General features: G+C 38.2%; 1 protein-coding gene across 9 annotated transcripts in view; it reads right to left on the bottom strand.

Moving 5' to 3' along the window:
• Positions 1-20,685, bottom strand: part of FAM110B (family with sequence similarity 110 member B) — a 157,805-nt gene that overhangs the window by 114,228 nt on the left and 22,892 nt on the right. For all 9 annotated transcript variants that reach the window (XR_010127205.1, XM_063668789.1, XM_054499148.2 and 6 more), the window contains exon 2: positions 6,203-6,301. The gene's annotated coding sequence lies outside the window, so the exon portion shown is untranslated. The remainder of the gene's footprint in view (positions 1-6,202; positions 6,302-20,685) is intronic.

The raw sequence follows: 20,685 nt of genomic DNA, 5'->3' as shown, positions 1-20,685 counted from the left end.
AACCACAATGAGATACCATCTCACACCAGTTAGAATGGCAATCATTAAAAAGTCAGGAAACAACAGGTGCTGGAGAGGATGTGGAGAAATAGGAACACTTTTACACTGTTGGTGGGACTGTAAACTAGTTCAACCCTTGTGGAAGTCAGTGTGGCGATTCCTCAGGGATCTAGAACTAGAAATTCCATTTGACCCAGCCATCCCATTACTGGGTATATACCCAAAGGACTATAAATCATGCTGCTATAAAGACACATGCACACGTATGTTTATTGCAGCATTATTCACAATAGCAAAGACTTGGAACCAACCCAAATGTCCAAAAATGATAGACTGGATTAAGAAAATGTGGCACATATACACCATGGAATACTATGCAGCCATAAAAAATGATGAGTTCACGTCCTTTGTAGGGACATGGATGAAACTGGAAATCATCATTCTCAGTAAACTATCGCAAGAACAAAAAACCAAACACCGCATATTCTCACTCATAGGTGGGAATTGAACAATGAGAACACATGGACACAGGAAGGGGAACATCACACTTCGGGGACTGTTGTGGGTTGGGGGGAGGGGGGAGGGATAGCATTGGGAGATATACCTAATGCTAGATGACGAGTTGGTGGGTGCAGCGCACCAGCATGGCACATGTATACATATGTAACTTACCTGCACATTGGGCACATGTACCATAAAACCTAAAGTATAATAATAATAATAATAATAATAAAAGAAAAAAAAAAGAAAAAAAAAAAAAAAAAAAAAAAATTTAACATACTTGTACCTTAACGGCATTAATACATGAAGGGTCTATCAATACTTTGATGTTTTCAAACAATCTGAAAAACCAAAACACACCATCCGATGTTCTTCCCCTTTACTCAAACAGTGAAACAAGGTAAAAAATAATAAGTATGATTGGATAACAATAAGGGAAACTCATTCCAGGAAAATCTAAGTTTATATTACCAAATTTCACAAAGCCAGTATACTCTTGTACTTGGAGAAGAAAAATTCAAATTCTTAGGGTTTGAAGAGTTTGAAGAACTGTATACTACTACATATTAAAATACACTCATGCTTAAGGGGTTTGCTCTTCGATGGTACTCAAGTCAGATCAATACCTAAAGCAAATAAGGAAGCAAACTCAATTACAGCTGAAGTCCAAAATCAAATCACACCTCTGGGAAGTGTGTATGTGTGCACACATGTGTTTGCATGTGCACACGTGTGCAAGAAGAGTGGGGGTTCTCACTAATCTATCCCATTCAGATCAGCACCTTAACTACTCTTTGGTTTTCAGAAACTTTCACTTGGCATGATTACAAATTTTGAGAGGTGGCTGTATTATTCTTACCAGCTTAATCCCATGACAAATCCTAACCTGTGGGCAACCATGAAATAAGGCAAATTTACTTTAAAAAGTCAGTGATTTTTAAGACTGCTGATGTCTACTGTTGGAAAGAAGAACACTTAGCAAGTTCAGTTTTAGACTTCCACCATGAGGAATGAGTATTATCAAGTAAGATAATAAGTCTTGATTTCATACAGAATATAAAATGTCTGGCTGAGCCTGGCTCTCTCCTGTGAAATGCAAACAGACTTGTTGAAATTCAGGCGTAATACTGTTCTCTGCCAGAATATAATGATGTTAATAGAGACAGAATGTTTTCATCCCAAATTAGCTGAGAAAAGATGTAGCAAAGGACACTGACAAAACCACTGTAAGAGGTGGACTTAAGTCAGCATGAGAGACGTGGCACCATGATTCTGAAAGAGAGGCTGCCTACTCCTTCCCTTGGTGTGTAACTGATATAAGGGTCTATAGGAATACAAGTCACAACTGCAGAAACAGCAAGTCTAGTGGCATTATTGCTTCACATCAGGACCTCCTCCATAGAGGCCTGGGCTACTGCATAGGGAATGCTGGGAGAACAAGAACGCATGGGGCCTTGCACAAGGTCAATCTCATAAGGAAGAGTGGGGGGTGGTAAGAAAAGGAGGGGGAAGGGGCAAGCAGGGAAGGAGGGCAGAAGGAAAGAAGAGACAGATGACTCCAGCCCATCGGCATCCTAAACTTAGCATAGAGCAAAGAACTAGTATCACTATCACTGCGCTCAAATGCACGTTACTCCCACTACAATGTCTTTCTTTATAGTTTAACTGTACTGCTAAAGGTAAATTTGAAAAGTCAGCATATTCTCAGCATTCTAACAAGTGGGGTTTTCACATCTTCAATTCCTTTGCTGCATTTTCAATTCAGTTCCCATCTGTACTGAGCATGCTTAATGCCAGGCCTGGGTGCTAAGATAACAGGACAGGTCTCTATGGCCAGGAGGGCTCAGACACATTCACTTTCTAAGGTGACTTACAGTGAATTATGCATACTCTTTTCTTTAAAACACATTTTTAAGCCAAGTAATGTCATTAGTTTCAAGTGTACTAAAAACAAATGTGTGAAACAAATGGTAAGAAAATTCTCTAATACACCAAGGATTCAAATGTGTCTTTAGTTCAAAGTAGAGGAAAATGAATGCCAAAGTTTGTTAAATACATCTCATTTAATTTAGGTATGAGATGATAGGGTCAAACGTTATTAGATTTCAATTTGCTCGCTTTAATCATTTCATAACAACCATATAACATAAGTGAGCATTCTCCAGCATACTTCTCATTTAAGGATGATAAAAAATATTGTCTAATGAGAGAACAAAATAATTACTACTATCTTTATTCTTAAGTTGATTTTTAAATTTCATAAAAATCCAAGAATATACTGCCTTTCATATTTAAAAAGTAGCACCTAATAACAATAAAAGGATTTTTGGACACGTAACTCTTGACTATTCACTCTAGTAGTCAATCATAACCAAAGCCTTTATGAATGAGCCTTTGTGACCAAAGTTTAGACAATGACTTAAACCAATGATGAGACGACTGAACTTGTGGCCATTCTTCCCTACTACTGTTAGATATTCCCCCACACTCCGGGTCACAATGTCTGTCCCATTCTGAACACATTTGCTGATAGTGCTATTTTTACTTTATCATTATCACGGAGGGCTCTCAGTTACAGAGTACACACTATGCTCCCAGCACAATGTATTTATATACACCACCTCATTTAATGCTTACGGCAACCCTCAGAAGTAGGTATTATCTCCATTCTGCAGAAGATCACAGTACACAAACTACTAACATAGCTTAAACACTTCCGATGTGCCAGCTCATGTAGCAATTCACATTCCTAACAACAATCCTATGATCTGGGCACTATTGTAATTCTGCTTTGATGGATGAATAGGCTGGCACATCAAGTAAACAGCTTTCCCCAGGGCTGTACATATTGCACATGGCAGAGTCCAGGTCCTGACCCAGGTCCTTCTAACATTAAAGCCCACACTCTTACCCTCAGCACTGAGGAGTGTGGCTCTCTAGGACTGCTCTCTGTCACTAGACATGAGAAGAATTGAAACAATGGACAGGAAAGGGGCCAGGGCTGGTTTGGGCAGAGCCAGACCTTCCGACCCATAAGTCAGCTGATAAATCCAGCTGGGACACTCCCCCTGCCCAAGTTTTCCTGAAGGAACTCACCATAAGAAAACAGAAGCCTTGCTTCAAAGCTGGCAACTCAATGATACCCAGAGCACAAGACCCAAATGACAGGGTTTCTGAGTGTCCAGGTCACTAGGCATTCCACGATAACAAGCCTTGGTCTAGACAGATGCTCCATGTCCATTCAATGGTCATCTGTCCCTTAGTTACCGCAGCCCACTGTGTCCCTCGGCCATAGTAGGCTCTGGACTACTGATTTTCTTACTCAGGCTCTTGGTTACCCAGGCCTGTTTCAGGAGGGACTGCTGGAATTTACGGCAAAATTGTTTTGGGATATAGTGGTGGGCATCCAGTGATGGGAGGGCTCAATTCCAAGGGCGCGTGGGGAGGTTAACACAGGCTACCAGGGAAAGGTAGTAGGAGGGCCGAGCCTGAGACCAGCAGCAATGCTCTGGCATCCCATGAGGGAGGCAGGAAGCCAGGGTAAGAGGCGGTCAGCAGGAGGAAGACGTGTGGCAATCAACTAACCTGCAGCTGACAGCTTAATGACGGATGGAAACACTGTGAAAAATAAAACTATTTTTTTTTTTTACTTTTTAATAATAGCCATTCTGACTGCTGTGAGATGGTACCCTGTTGTGGTTTTAATTTTATTTCTCTGATGATTAGTGACATTGAGTATTTTTTCATGTTTGTTGGCTGCTTGTATGTCTCCTTTTGAGAAGCGTCTCTGCATGTCTTTTGCCCACTTTTTACCAGGGCTATTTGGTTTTTTGCTGGTTGAAATCATTTATGCTCCTTCCACAGAGGAAAGGGAAGGATTATACACTGTTGGTGGAAATGTAAATTAGTTTAGACACTGTGGAAAGTAGTTTGGAGACTTCTCAAAGAACTTAGAACTACCATTTGACCCAGCAATCCCATTATTGGGTGTATAACTGAAGGAAAATAAATCATTCTACCAAAAAGACACATGCATTCATATCTTCACTGCAGCACTATTCACAATAGCAAAGACACAGACTCAACCTAGGTGTACATCAATGGTGGACTGGATTAAAAAAATGTGGTACATACACACCATAGAATACTACAGAGCCATTAAAAAAAATGCAATCACGTCCTTTGCAGCAGCATGGACACAGCTGGAGGCCATTATCCTAAGTGAATTAATGCAGGAACAGAAAACAGCATGTTCTCACATATAAGTAGGAGCTAAACATTGAGTACACATGGACATAAAAATGGGAGCAAAAGGCACTGGAGACTACTGGGGGGGGAGTTACAGGGGGAAAAGGCTGAAAAACCTATCGATGGGGTACTATGGCTGCTACCTGGCTGATGGGATCATTTATATCCCAAACCTCAGCATCACACAATATACTCATGTAACAAACCTGTACGTGCACCTCCTGAACTTAAAATAACAGTAGAAATTATTTTTTAAAATGAAATCGATGTCTCAAGAGCCACATTGGAGTGGATTTACCACAGAAGTTCTCAGCTTAGGGAGAAGTTCACCACTCCTGCCCACCGCCCAATATAAGGGTGTTCACCTTGCCACACGAGTCCAGGTTCTCTGTGGAACACTGGAACAACTAACGTATTCCTAATACAATGGGAGGTAAGCACTCTGGACTACAAAGTGACTACAAAACACCATCAAATAAACCAAGTGCACAGGTGTGCCAGTGGCCCCCAACTCACAGACATCATTATTTAGATTAACAAAGGCCGAGAACAAAAATAAGTCACAATATTTACCAGAAATTATGAGTCATCTTTACCCCAATACTTTCACTCATAGGGTTAAGGCATTTAATACAGACTGAACACCTGAACATTAGTATGTGCATGGAGAAAAAAATAATTAAAGAATGTGCACCTAAATCTAACCAATATTTTCTCTGGAGAGTGGCTTTCGAGTAGAAAGTTGCATTCTATGCTACCTATCTGTAACATTTATTTGTTTGCAATATTTACATTATGTTATTAATTAAAAATATACTAGGTCCCATGTCCAGTGAGAATATTCACATATTCAGTAGTTGGGGAACAGCACACTGTTTCTGTTTTACTTATCTTCATGAGTGATTATAATTCTAACAGTTCCAATTGGGGAAGTTAAATATCCACTGAGTGTTCAGAATTCTCAGGTAAAAAAGCCACTGCAAGTGAACACCCAGGCAAGTTCAGAGAGGGCTGGGAGAAGCGCATGCATTTCAAGGCCAGTGGGGATAGTGAAGGTGGGGCAGGTGCCGAGATCAGCCTCTCAGCCAAACCAATGGCAGAGCATCTGCCCCCCAGCAGCCGGCACAGAGGCTGGGGAGCCAGTTCTACAAGGATGGTTTTTGCCAATCTCCCCATTCCTGCCAGGGCATGGGAAGTTGGAATAAAGTGTATGTGCTTAGAGCAGTGACCAGCACAGGGCAGAGTCCACAAAAGTTTGCTAAATGAATATATGAAAAGGAAGGGGGAGGAAGGGAGAGAAGAAAGAAGGAAGGAGGGAAGGGAAAGTATTTAAGGATGAAAAAGGTGGGAAAAATTGGGGAATACCTAAATTCTGCTCAACATATAAAGGATCATATTTACTTTATAACCAGATTTCTACATGATTTTAATAATAAATTTTTAATGTGATTACCTTTTATTTCCTTTTCAGGACTTACAGAGCCTTGGTGGTTTCTAATTCAAGACGTAGATAGAACAAGAATGCTGCTCTGGATGTCCAATTTGGAGATTTCTAAAAGGAAAAAGACACAGATTAAAAATTATGCTGGAGAACAAAAGTGATTAAAAGGTATCATTCAAAAGAAATTGTTTTTCCTTGAATCACAGACATTATATTTATCTAAGGATGAACTGGGTTCAAAGCCTGTTTCTAATTCAGCTGCTCCAGGAAACTAAAACTGATTCCAAAAGGAAACAAAAATCAAAGTAGGAGGCCAAATTCATGTATTCAATGGAAAACAAATTAAATGAGAGCCTGTGTATCGCCATGAGCCTGGGGAACCCCAGCTTTGCACCGCTTCATACTCAACATCCCAGAAAGGACATGTCACTCCTTCCAACTCACAGAATCATGTAGGAAATGATGGAGCCTCTTCACAAACAACTGCAAAAGCGGGTAGGAAAACAGGTACACTGTCCTCCAGAAACATCGTTAATGTTTGCAAAGGGAGAAGATATCACAGGACAGGTCCAGTAGCTCCTTCTGTCCTCCAAATGCAGTTCAGACCCAAGGTCATGAACAAGCACACGTTTCCACTGGTCTTGGACTTCTTTTTCCTGGATTGAGGACAGATCTTGATGGCCTCAAAAGTCCCAAATTTCAAGTACAAACTATTCCATTATCAGCGAAAATTAACATTGACTGGACTGAGAAATAACATGACTCCTTTTTACAAACGGGGAAAGAAACGGAGACTCCTGGAGGAAAGCCGCTTCTGCCGGACATGTTCTGCTTTCGCTACACTTGGAGATACTGGGATGAGTCATGAAAGTGATGGTTATCGGGACAGCTGGCAATGCTAAAGAAAATACTGTGTTGAAAATCTTTACCGTCTTCTCCTCCAGCATCTGCTTTTGTCAGATACCATCAGTCCAAATGACTGCGTCTTTGTTTACTCAAAAGTAGGAGCCAACAGACAGGGAAGGAAGTGTCCTGTCTGCAATAGATATCTTCTTTATCGAGATTTACTGTATATTTTGCAGGTTTATAGGAGGAACCAAGAGAAAAATAGTTTAAGGAGGCACTTGGGACTCCAACAGATAATGGCTAAAAACTACTTCATTAAGATCTATGCCAGCGTCCTCAGCACTATCGTCTCCTTTCTGGAGCGATGTGTAATGTATGATCCACTAAACATTTATTAGGAAGGCTGTAAATTCTGACCTAGATTTTGTGTTGCTTCAAAAAAATACAAAGAAAGCCTGAAAATGCCCATTTAAATAACAACTAAGATTGATACTTTCCACTCACTTTTAAAACTTTCAAAACAGCCTACTTTCTCCTGTCCCATTACCTAACAAGGTTCAACAAAAACATAGAGTAAATTAGTATTAGATTAAAATAGAAATAGAAACTCCAAGTTCCATGGTTCTTTTTATTGCTTTAATACCTGAAATTTAAGATAGTATTTTATTTGCCTGCTGAAGTATACGGGATTTCCAGAAACTCAAATTAATGAAATCATGTCCTGTTATTATGTTAGAGAAATATTGATTTAAAATATATTTGGGACCATATTAATTTGATTGTGACCCATAATAACAAAGCAAAAGGTTCTGTATTTTAATATTTTGCAACCAATATTTTTTATCTTGGCCAAAAATTATATCTAAAATCCCTGTTAATTTTTCTCATGATTTTTGCCTTATCCTTCTCACACTTTTGAAGGGAGAAAATAGCAAAGAGCTGAACACTTACTAGAATGAATTCATAGATAGAAAAGTCACTCAACTGTGATTGAGACAGGGAGTAATACCACATATGGAGAACTTCAAGACTGGATTTATCTTCAAAGTTGCCATGTGAAATCAAAATGATTGTAATACAAATAACTCATAGCACAGGTGCTTGAAACTTAGGGATCATATGGTCATCTGCTCCAGTTGACTCATTTCACAGATGAGAAAAAGAAAGCCCAGAGTAGTTAAGTGACCACTTCAAAGTCACACAGCTAAGCTAGCTCCAGATTCCCAGGTTTTCTAGGTGTAAATCCAGTGCTCTATTAGATCACAGCGGATCTTTAATTTCCTAAATAACCTCTTAAGAGATTACAATTTCATCTATTTTAGTGTAAAACAAAAAAAAATCACTTCTAATCAGCATGATTACAACATCATGAGTTAACTCAACTTTCTGTCAATATAACCCACTGTTAAAAGTTATCAAGGGCATACTCTGCCTTTTGTCCCACTGATAAAGCTAGACTAAAATATGAATGCCCATGAGAAATCCAAAATTAAATTTGGGATATTCTTAGGTTGTCTAACCTAGATAAATTTAATACAAAAAGAGTATATAGTTTCCCTGTCTTATTCATAGTCAGATCATAATCATAGGTTTGCTGCAACACATTTTCAAGTTGATTTATAGAGTCTCTCAAGCAAAACGTAGGTGTTCTATACTCAAAGCTTACATAAGCAGTTTTGAAAGCAGAATTTCAGAATGATTTAGTATTAGTTCTGCCAGTTCAGACTGAATTCGTATTCACTGAAACCCTAGAATCACTGCAGAGCACTTCGGTCACCCAGTTCAGCAGCTTATTAACAATAGCCATGTGTTGACTCTCCCACTATTTATTGCTGCACAGTGCTAGGTGCATGAGAACCGAAAAGCACCAGATGGTGTCCTGCCCACTGTGGGCTGATGATGGAGGTCACCAAGGAAGGCCTTCAGAGCAGCACTGGAGTTAAGCTTTGCACGGGATGAGAGTGTAACTGTGAGTGTGTCTTTAGATGGGTAGTTAGTAAATCCACATGTGGTTTTCCTGGGGAATGTGAACTGACAGATTTCGCAGAAATAAAGAGTATATGCAAGGAAGCAAGGTAAGATAAATGAAATCTGGCCAACAGATGACAGAAGAACTCCTCTACACATGCCCAAAAAAGCACATATGCACACACACGGTCAGGAAACAAAACATCCAATAAGAAATACTCCTTTCTAGAAACTGTGAAAGCAACGAAATATTTTCCTTATATTTCTTTTTATAAACTCACTAATGATATTAAGACTAATAAGACTAAGTGCCAAACAACCATATTAAGGGGGGAAAAAGGACAAGATGTCCTTTCCAACACATTTCAACAAAGAAAATAAAGTAAACACAGGAAGAGATCTTCAACATAATTAATCAGGGAAATGCAAAATAAAACCTTAATGAGATACCACTACATACCAAATAAGATGGCTAATTTTAAAAGGTTTGAAAATATCAAGTGTTACTAGGCGTGGTGGCTCACGCCTGTAATACAAGCACTTTGGGAGGCCAAGGTGGGTGGATCACTTGAGGTTAGCAGTTCAAGACCAGCCTGGCCGACACGGTGAAACCCCATCTCTACTAAAAATACAAAAAATTAGCTGGGCGTGGTGGCAGGTGCCTGTAATCCCAGCTACTTGGGAGGCTGAGGCAGCAGAATCGCTTGAACCCAGGAGGTGGAGGTTGCAGTGAGCCGAGACCGCGGCACTGCACTCCGGCTTGGGCAACAAGAGCGAAACTCCGTCTCAAAAAGAAAATATCAAGTGTTTATAAGGATATGAAACAACTTGGTTCTCCTACAATGATTGTTGGAAATTCAAGATGTTACAAGCACTTTGGAAACTAATTTGGCAGTTGCTTATAAAGTTAAGCCACATACCATATGACCCAGCAATGCTACTACTAAGTATATACCCAGTACAAAATTTAAACACAGAGATTCCACATGAAGATTTGCACAAGAATGTTCACAGCAGCCTTATTCATAATAACTCCAAACTTGAAAGAATCCAAACGTCCATCATCTGGTGAATGGATAAACAATTTGTGGTATATCACACGAGAGAATACTACTCAGTAATAAAAAGGAAATAATTACTGATATATACAACAACGTAAAGCAAGTTCAAGAGCATTATACTACGGAAAAGAAGCCAAACACAAAAGACTACACGTATGATTGCATTTATATGAAATTTTAGAGAAAGGCAAACTGGAGCAATAGAAAGCAGATCAATGACTGACACAGAGTGTGGGGGAAGGGACTGACTGCAAAGACGCCCAACAGAACATGCAGGGTGATGGAGATGTTCTATTTCAAGATTGTGGTAGTGGGTGCATAACTGTCATATTTGCGAAAATACATTAAACCATACACTTAAAATCAGTAAATTTAGTTATATATACATTGTAACTCACAAAAGTGCTTTAAAAAAAAAAACTCAGTGTTCCCATCTTTTAATATTCACAAACTTCCTCAATAAGCCCTGGGACTCCTTCAGTGGATGGTACTCAATATCTTCAAATACTTAATAAGGATTATAGCAATCAATGATGGCTAAGTATCTGGAGACCACAAAAAAGAAAAACCAATACTCAATAATACTGCTTATAAGGAAACTAAATTATTCCGTTGTTCTACAACTTCTAATAAGTTGTGACCTTACAATAGATTTCCAAAATGTATTCTAATCCTATTTAGTCTACAATAAATTTCTTCAATGTAAAAGGATAAACTTTCTAAAACTCTTGATAATCCATGGAGAGTGACATACAGGAGAGGGAAGATGTAGCCCAAGGTCCCTGGGTTTTTGGGTAAACACTGTGAAAGACTACCCACTTGTCCCTGTTGCACCTTGAGTTCGTGTTCTTTTAAAAAGTTCCAAGAAGAAACTTAGCCCCAGAAAAACAAAGTTGGATCCAGGGATGCCAGAGTTGGAGATAAACTTTGACAAACTCTCCTCATCACCATACTAAAAACCCTGCCTGGGGAGGAGTTTATTTGCAATTTTCTATACATGTGACCTATGTAGAAGCATGACCATATGTAGAAGCTTGATTGTATGTAGAAGATTGATAATATGTAGAAACATGACCAGCAGCTGCATCTGCACTGCCTTTACTCTACCTCTTCATACAATGATAGCTAACCAGCCTAATGAAAGCCCTGTTTTCACCACAGTTAGGGAAGGCACTGCTCTGGGAACTATCCTGGTGTCCTCACTTCTTGCAAGTAATACAATCCCCTTGTTAAATCCAGTTGTGGTCACTGGACTGTCACCCACCAAGAAATTGAACCCACCCATAGCGTGGTAACAAAGACTTACCAAGAAATGTGTAGAAAAAAAACAGTAAATGTGGAAACTTGAAGAATTATAGACCAGATTATAAATCAACTCCAAAACTGTTCTTAAAAACACTTGGATACACTAACTGGGAAAAACCCCTTAAGCATCTACAAGGCTTTGTCTCTGAGTCTACTAGAAATTCTTATCTATAATATGTAAACAAGATATAAGACAGGCTTATCAAAGTGATTACAGATGATTCAAGGTTGACAATGACTAAAATGATATACAATAGAATCACGATTCCAAATGTGCTAAGCTAGAACAATTTCATAGTACTAATATAAAGTGCAGGTCAAAATAATAATCAGACTACATTTATTCAACACATATTTCCTGATGGGCTGGCATGTGTTAGTCACTACACTAGATGGAAAAGGACACCAAGATTAAGTAAAAAAGAGTCCTTGCCCTTACAAAGTTCATCATCCAAAAAAGGTAAGTAATGCAATCCAAAAAAGGTAAGTAATGCAATCCACAGTAGAAGCTCAAACTATTTTATGTGAAAAAAGCCTGCAAGTTTGAGTTTATCACTCAGCTGTTAGCTATGGCATAAATACTAGTGAAATTATAGGCTGCACTATCAGAAGCATTGAGTTCAGTACAAATATATACAAGCACTACCCTGTACTCAATGGGTCAACCCATGTAGCAGGGGTAAAGGGGATGTTCTATTATGGTGTCAATGTACTCATTACAAGCCCTCTTCTAAAGCCCAGCTGAAGGTGCCAGAATCTTGTATAGTGTTGCAAACCCCCACTACTAAGTCCCCAAGATGATGCATGAGTCTAGAAAGACCATGGACCTCCTGTACAATCCAAGTTGATAAGATCTAGCAGATCCTGAGAAACCGAGGCATGGGTGGATAGGACATGGACCTAAAAATATTTACATCAACTAGGGAAGTGCCTGCCATGTGGAGGAAGAGACATCATTCTGAGTAGCAGAAGTTATAGAGAGGTTATACAGCCCATGATAAGAACATCCCGGCAACTGAACAATCTCAAGTCTGAATGGACTGCCTGCTAAGGTAGGAACACCTGGCAGCAGCTACAAATTTAGTAATATTCTCATCCTAAATTCATCTCAGTGTGACACTCAGGTCATTACCATCACCTCACAACATGTCTCCCAACACCAGCCTTTCAGCAAAATTAATCTTTCTCATATCCAGTTGTGACCATGCCCTCCTGCCCTCATGCTTGTAATTTTTACACTTTCACTGCTCCTCATCACCTACAAGATCAAGGCCAAACATTTCTCAGGATGGCAGACAAGGTTGCTATGGATGGAATCTCATCTACCAATGTCCCCATTTGCTGTGTTCCAGCTATTCAGAGGCACTGCAGCACCCTGTCATCAGGCCATGCTTCTTCTTGCCTTCCCACTGTGCACATGCTACCCACTGTCTGACATACCCACTGTCTGAAATAATACCCCGTCTCCTGCTGTGAGTCTGGAGACTTTCAGCCCATGCCACCCTAGTTCAGACAGTGCTGCCTTTGAGAAACATTCCCTTGACCTCTCTGAGCTTTGACCACTTCTCCCCTTCATGCCCATGGTGCCTTGCTCATCTCCACGAAAACATTTGCCCCAGATATAAAGGTTAGTTATAGCTGTACCTCCCCACTAAACCACAAACCCCTGCCTGGTTCTCTTAATCACCGGGATGTGGCCCAGGATGTGACACTTCATAGATATTTTTGAATGAGTGGGATTCCAAGATAGTAAATTAGCCATGTTGTTTACGTCCTGTCTGCAGTGTATCAACGTGGGTTATGCAGCAGATGTAGTGTAAGCCCAGACAAATATCATTATTGTAAGTCTACAGAAGACAGAAGGTGAGCAACTCTCTAAAGGATCCAGGCTGCCTTAAGTTGGGATATAGCATAAGAACCAAAATGATTAGCTAATGTACTCACTTTGGAATTGTGAAGTCAACTGAGTTCAAAGCCTGCCTCCATGGCACTATGTGACCTTGAGCAACTAACTTAACCTCCTGGTCTGTAAAAAGGTAATTATAGCCCCTTCCTGCAAGGGTCACTGTGAGAATCAAATAACAATTTATCATAAAAAAGTGGGCAAAGGAATAGGCACAGGGCACACACTCACTCAATGCTGTCTGACTGTTCAGCAGCAGCACTGAGTAAAGCAGAGTTGTGTTAAGTCCTGGCCACTATTATTCATAACATACCTTGGACAAATCAAGTTAGGCAATTCGTTTTTTCATCAACAAATAGAAATAATGCCTACTTTGGAGGAATGTATGTCAACAAAATAATATATGTAAAAATGCCAGGCACAGAAGAGTCACTTAATAAAGTTCTTTCTATCCCCCTTTTTGGTTATGGGTTATTGATTTCCCAACAATCGGAAAATTTTCCTTTTCTTTCCAAAAAAGGCAGGCTTATACAATTAAAGACATCTTTCTGAGGTTCAAACTAGTAAGACCAAAATCACCTCTCTATAATGCTCCTCACATGCTACGGAAAAAGACAACTTAAAAAGAAGCCTTTTATGTATTCTAATTATTTATTTTTATTTGGACCGAGTTGAAACAGATCTGTATATTTCTCTGGGTTTTACAAAAAAAAAAAAAAAAAAAAAGCACACTGAGAGTTTCATTAAATTTACTCAAATGTAGCCCATCACTTTTCTTCACTGATTCTCTATAAACAATAACATTTAGCAAATCCATATATGGTCAAAGAAATGTTACGCCAAGATAGAAATTCTGGAAAATGCCATGATGGAAAAACCTGTAAGTGCTTAGTACAATCAGTGTCACAAAATCTTTTTAAGGATAAATATACTTGGTTGCAAATTAAAGATAAATACACCTGGTGGCAAAGAATACAGCTTTTTAAAAAGAGTGCTACACAGCTCACATTTTCATTTTTAACACTCCTAAAAATGGTACTCAGACACAGCTTAGTATACAAATACATGTTTTCAAAGCTAGCACATTACTGACTGGATATGATCTAATTAATAATGTTGTCATTTTGCACGATTTCAATGATTTTGAGTCAATAGCTGGAAATCCTAACTCATCTAGCAAAGACGAATACAATAACAAAGCAAACACAGAGTTTATAGTAAAGTTCCCAGCCAACATGTGAGCAGCAGCTAGATGGGACTACTATTTAGATCCCCATATATGAATGTAAACAAGGGTAACTCTGATATGTTCTGTAGGACTACCATGCTATTCCAGGCAGGAGAGAATGGTAGGGCCACCTTCCTTAAAAACGTTTGAACTTGTGCAGGACCTGAGATTCATGAGTCCAAAAATATATTGCAAAATATTTACTTTTTCATCAGCCCAGTTTTTCCAAAGTCACTGTACTTCTTTGTCCAGCAGAAACTGTTGCAAAAAAAACATGTATTTTGTAGCTGCTCAGTTTTACATGCAAAATCCTTTATTAGCTGACATCATAAAAAATACTTATTTAAAGTAAAAACATAGGGGTAAGGAACTCACAAAAACCTGAAGTAGAAAGCATTTCTCTTATCTGGAGGCTGATCTTTTAAATTCTTATTTTTAAATGACTATCTATTAAATCACCCACTGTGTTGCTTGAAAAATAAAAATAAAAATTATGTAACAGTACTTAAGTAACCCTAGAATACCATGCCAAGAAATTAAGTCAACAAATTTGTTTTCCACTATGATTACAAACTGGCAGTTTTCCATCCTTCCAAGTATTAGAGAGTTCTGATGAAATCATCTCTCTTTAAATTTTTTTTCCTTAAAAAATTAGTCTCCAAAATATATTCAACATCAGATGCAGGGACTCTAAGTCTCATATAATCTGTTTGAAAGACACACAGGCTGCTGGGGCTCATCACCTGCGAGGGCAGGGCTTTCCCACACGGTTTTTCTGCCCCTGGAGAGACTAATCACTGTCTAACAACCCCCTGGGTTTGGGTTCTCTTGTCTAGAAGTATAATTGGAGCCTTCTTCAAGTGCTTTCCAGAGCAGGTGGCAATGATTTCAGGCCAAAGAATTTCTACTTTTGGTCTTCCCTAAGAAAAGCTATTCATCTCCTTAATAAGCAAGTGTAGAACAATGCCAATATCAATACTGATGTTTTCTGCTGTTTTACAAAAATTAAGCATAATGTTAGTAAAACCAAACAGAATCCACTGGATACTTTTTTTAAAGGCTGAAATATAAATTTTATTGAGACATCATGTTTTATATTATTAAATTTTTCAAATTGAGGTAAAATGTATATAATGTAAAACTGACCATCTTAACCATTTTTAAGTATACAGTTCAGTGGAGTAAGTACTATCACACTGTTGTACAACCATCGCCACCACCCATCTCCAGAACTCTCTCATCTTGCAAAACTGAAACTCTGTACCCCCATTCACCCCTACTTCTTCCCGCCTACAGCCCCTGGAAACCACTATTGTACTTTCTGTCACCACTGACTATCTAGGTACTTGGTGTAAGTGGAATTATGCAGCATTTGTCCTTCTGTGACTGGGTTATTTCAATTAGCATTAATGACCGCATGGTTCGTCCATGGTGTAGGGCATGTCTACTGGGCACTTCTTAACTTCTTATGTCAAGGACACTTAGCTTTCAGAATACAAGCACAGAGTTAGGTCCTTCTCACCAGTAAAGCTCTTGTGCATGAACAGGCTAAATACAAATCATTGTGTTTATGAAAGTGAGAGCCTGACTACTCTACTAGCAGGATTCAGAGAGACTAGTACCAACAGCACCCCAGAATGCTGCTCACAGCTCAGCTCCCTTCTCACTTTTGCACCCCAGAAACTCTCAACACTGGCTCCCCAGCAAGTGGAATGCTAGAGCCAGGCCATAGAGTATGTGTGTAAAACAATTAGGGTAAGGTTTCACTGCAGATTGAACTTTCCATATTTAATGTCTGCTATATGTTCTCTTTAGAACTTCAAGGAAATTAATGTTAATGTTGTTAAATGTATTGTCATTTAGTAGTCAGAACAACCCAGAGTAAAACTGAGATTCCAAGTTGGGGTTGACTACAAAATATACAACTTTAACCACTGTGCTATAAATGATACCTTGTTCAACCAAGTTGGTATTGGATAAAATAATACTGGTTGATCAACTTGGTTGAAGAAGGTAGCATTTATAGCACAGTGGTTAAAAGTGTATATTTTGCAGTCAACCCCAACTTGGAATCTCAGTTTTACTCTGGGTTGTTCTGACTACTAAATGACAATACATTTAACAACATTGATACAGTACCTGAAACAGTAAATAATTACATTTAAACCATAAGTAGAAGTAATGCTAGGAATTGGTTCTGTGTATGTGTCTTTAACTTTTCATGTTTTCTGGCTTACATGTGATTGGGCAGTTCCATAACTAAAAAAGAGTGTCTCAGGGCAAGTCCTACAGAGCAATGCTTCGTTTTATTTTTATTTTTTTACTTTCAGATATCCTATTTGGTTGGCAGGTATCAGTAACCAGTGGTGACCCAATAGAATGGCACAGATACCACAGATTTTAAACTTGGATAAAAGAAAAATTAGAAGAATGTCACTTAACACATACAACTGGGCACTGATGGTCATCCAGTGCTTCCAACCGGTGAAACCTAATTAGCATCCGGGGGCAAGAGGACTCACTGACACTTTATACTTTGGGGCACTTACTTTAAAAATGCATATGAGATTTCTGTGTCTAATTAGAAGCACAAAAAAGCCTTCCATCCGATGGCAACAAAAAATTTTACCTGGACAAAATAAAAAGTTACTTTTCTATGGGCCTAGCAAAAAATAATAAATGCAAAGAAGCCTAAGGCCAGGAAGAAAGTAGCCTTTCCTGGGTAAGCTGAAAGCCACAGCAGCTTCCCTATCTGAGGACTGCCTCATCTAGATCAGGAGGAACAAGCCATCGGAGAGAGACTAGCACTAATACACAGAGAAAGGCAAGCCTCAGACAGTGGCGCGCACTGGTGGGGCAGATTGGAAGCTAGAAGAACAAATGCAAAAGCAAATTACTTTCCTAATAAGCCTTCTGATCTACCACCACCTTCTCCCAGCCTCCCAAATTAGACAAAAAAGCGACAGTGGAAAGGTTAGAAGGCTGAGAGAAATCATGTAGCCCATATACTCTCATGGTGCTTCATTCAATCTTTTAATCCAACAGGAAATCAAAGATCTAAAATTGTAGACCAACTTTCTCCCAGCTGAAATACTGACACAGACTTTTTTTTAAAGGCTGATTAGGTGAACTCAATCTAATTAAAAGTGTAACTCCAACCTTAACTAAATTTCAGGGATGCGAATATACAGCTCCTTAGCCTTATCTCCATTAAGAGCTTGCACTCTTGAGAAATGAAACAAACAAATATTACTATTTTGTGTACACCTGGAATACAATTTAAAAATTTAAAACTCAAAATTTTAAAAATTACAAAATATATTTAAAAATGGGAAAATATGATCCATAAGTAAAAATAAACACAGTCAGTAAGAACAGAATCTCAGATGACTCACTTAGTGAGCTCACTAGTGAAGGACTTTAGAACAACTACATCAGATATATTAAGGCGTTTACAGCAAATAAAAAAATCTAATAGAAGAGATGGAACATTTTCAGACAGAAATAAAAACTGTAAAATAGCACTAAATAAAATACAAGACTAAAATATAATATTTCAAATTAAAAATTTATTGAATGCTAATTGGACTTTGTAGAAGGAAAAAAAACTAATTTACTAAACCAAGGAGAGAAAAGCAACTGGAAAAAAATTAAGTACAAGTGACTTGCAAGATAATACCAAACAATAAAATATATGGGCAATTAGAGGAGAGGAGAAAAGAGAGAAGGATAGGATTAAAAATATGTGAACAAATGTAGATGAAATGTACCAAATTTGGAAAAAAAATCAACCAAGAAGCTCAATGAACTCAAGGCAAATACAAAGAAAAACCCACCTAAGCATAATGGAGTCTAACTGCTGAAAATAAAACATAAATGAAAATAATTCTAAAAAGCAGTAAGACACAAAAGACACTATATACAAGGGAACAAAGATAATAATGATAGCCAACTTCTTTTTAGAAACAAGGGAGGCCATAATGGAACAACATATTTACAATGCTGAAAGAAAAAAAAGGAAGCTGTCAACCTAGAATACTACATACTCAGCAACAAAATGAAGGCAAATGCAAGAAGTTTTCAGCTAAATAAAAGCTAAGAAAGTTAATCACCAGCAGACCTACCCTATAATAAATAATAAACAATAGAGAAAGTTCTTCAGGCTGAAGGGAAATAATACCAAATGGAAAAAATTTAGATCTCAGGAAGAAATGAAGCACACAAGAAATGGCAAATGTGTGGATTTATAGATAAATATTTTTTCTTTTTTCTTTCTTTCTTTTTTTTTTTTTTTGAGACACAGGCTCACTCTGTCGCCAGCCTGGAGTGCAGTGGTGCGATCTCGACTCACGGCAACCTCCACCTCCCGGGTTCAAGAGATTCTCCTGCCTCAGCCTCTTGAGTAGCTGGAACTACAGGCATGTGCCACCACACCCAGCTAACGTTTATATTTTTTTAGTGGAGATGGGGTTTCACCATGTTGGCCAGGATGGTCTCGATCTCTTGACCTTGTGATCCGCCCGCCTTGGCCTCCCAAAGTGCTGGGATTACAGGCGTGAGCCACCGCGCCTGGCCTTTTCTTTTTTATATTTACAAAAATATATTTGGCTGAAAAGTAAAAAATAATGTATTGTGAGGTTTACAACAAACATACAAGTAAAATAGAGAACAGCACAAAGGACAGGAGGAGCGTAAAGGAAAATATACAGTTGTAAGATTCTTACATTTAATGTGAAGTGGTAAAATATTCATTCAGTGTAGATGGTGATTCTATATCTATCTATCTATCTATCTATCTATCTATTGTAATCCCTAGAGCAACCAGTAAAAAGTAAAACCAAACCTTGGCTAAAATGCAAGGGAGACAAAATAAAATGCTAAAAATTACTTGATTAAGCCAAAGTGAGGCAAGAAAGAAGGAACAAACAGATCAAACAAATAGAATACAAAGAATAAGGTAATAGACTTAAAAACCAACCATATCAATGTATAATATCATTGTAAATTATAATCAATGTAAATGGACTAAACTCCTCAGTTAAAAGGGAAAGTTTCAAGATTGGATAAAAAAAGCACTATCTAACTGTACACTATAAGAGACACATTTAAAGGATAAAGATGAGGTATATTAAAAATAAAGGAATGGAAAAAATATATACATATATATACCATGCAAACACTAATCATGAGAAAGCTGGTGTGGCTATTTCAATATCAGACAAAGTAAACTTTAAGACAAGAAGTATTTCCAAAGATAAGGAACAGGCATTACGTAATGATCAAAGAGTCAATTATTACAAAGACCTGAGAGTTCTAAATGTTCATGTACCTAATTATAGAACTTCAACTAAATGAAATAAAAGTTTATAGAACTAAAGACAGAAACAGACAAATCTACAATCACAGGTGAAGATTTTTAGCACTCTGCACTCAATAATTGATAGAACAGGCAGAAAAAATCATAAGGATATTAAAAATTAAATACATTTGTTTGAGCATTTAAAAACAATAATTAACTAAATTACACATTTTTTCACATTCTATAGCCCTGTGAAATACAAAAACAGTAACACTTTTGGTTTTGGGGATAAAATGACCCAATACATGTGAAGAGCTTAAAACAGTACATTATGACATACAGAGCAATCCTTAACAACAAAGCACTCTTTTGAATAATTCTTAGTAATTTTATTCTTCATGTTTTTCTCTAGTCCTGAGGAACCTCATGACATTATTACTAGTCTGAGTCTGGTCTTTGTGTTCAGGTATTTCTCAGCTTTTGATTCTAGTACCAGTATTAAATACCTCATTAGCACCTTTCAGCTACTCATTCACATGAAATATCAAATCAAATCAAATATCAAAAATCCAATTGTGTGTTGATTCCAAGATACTGAAGCTTGTGGATATCTTTCTTCACATTTATTTTTTAGCGACTTTGAAAACATCTTCAAAGAGATTGAGGCTGTAATATCACTCAGAATTTTCCAAACAAAAACATCTTTTGGACTTCATGCCCCTCAGCACATACAGAAAAGAAACTGCACACCCTCTTCCACAATTCCTCCACTCTCACTGATGTCAAGTTCAAGTTGAGAGCAAACCTAAGCTCTCCACTTCACCAATAGTAAAGAGTACCTGAGGCCCTTCCCCTAGACATCAGTAAGTCTAGGGTGGAGGCCTG

The sequence above is a fragment of the Pongo pygmaeus genome, chromosome 7, assembly GCF_028885625.2.
Source record: "Pongo pygmaeus isolate AG05252 chromosome 7, NHGRI_mPonPyg2-v2.0_pri, whole genome shotgun sequence".
Classification (NCBI taxonomy): Eukaryota; Metazoa; Chordata; class Mammalia; order Primates; family Hominidae; genus Pongo; species Pongo pygmaeus.
This window is presented reverse-complemented; position numbering and strand designations above follow the sequence as displayed.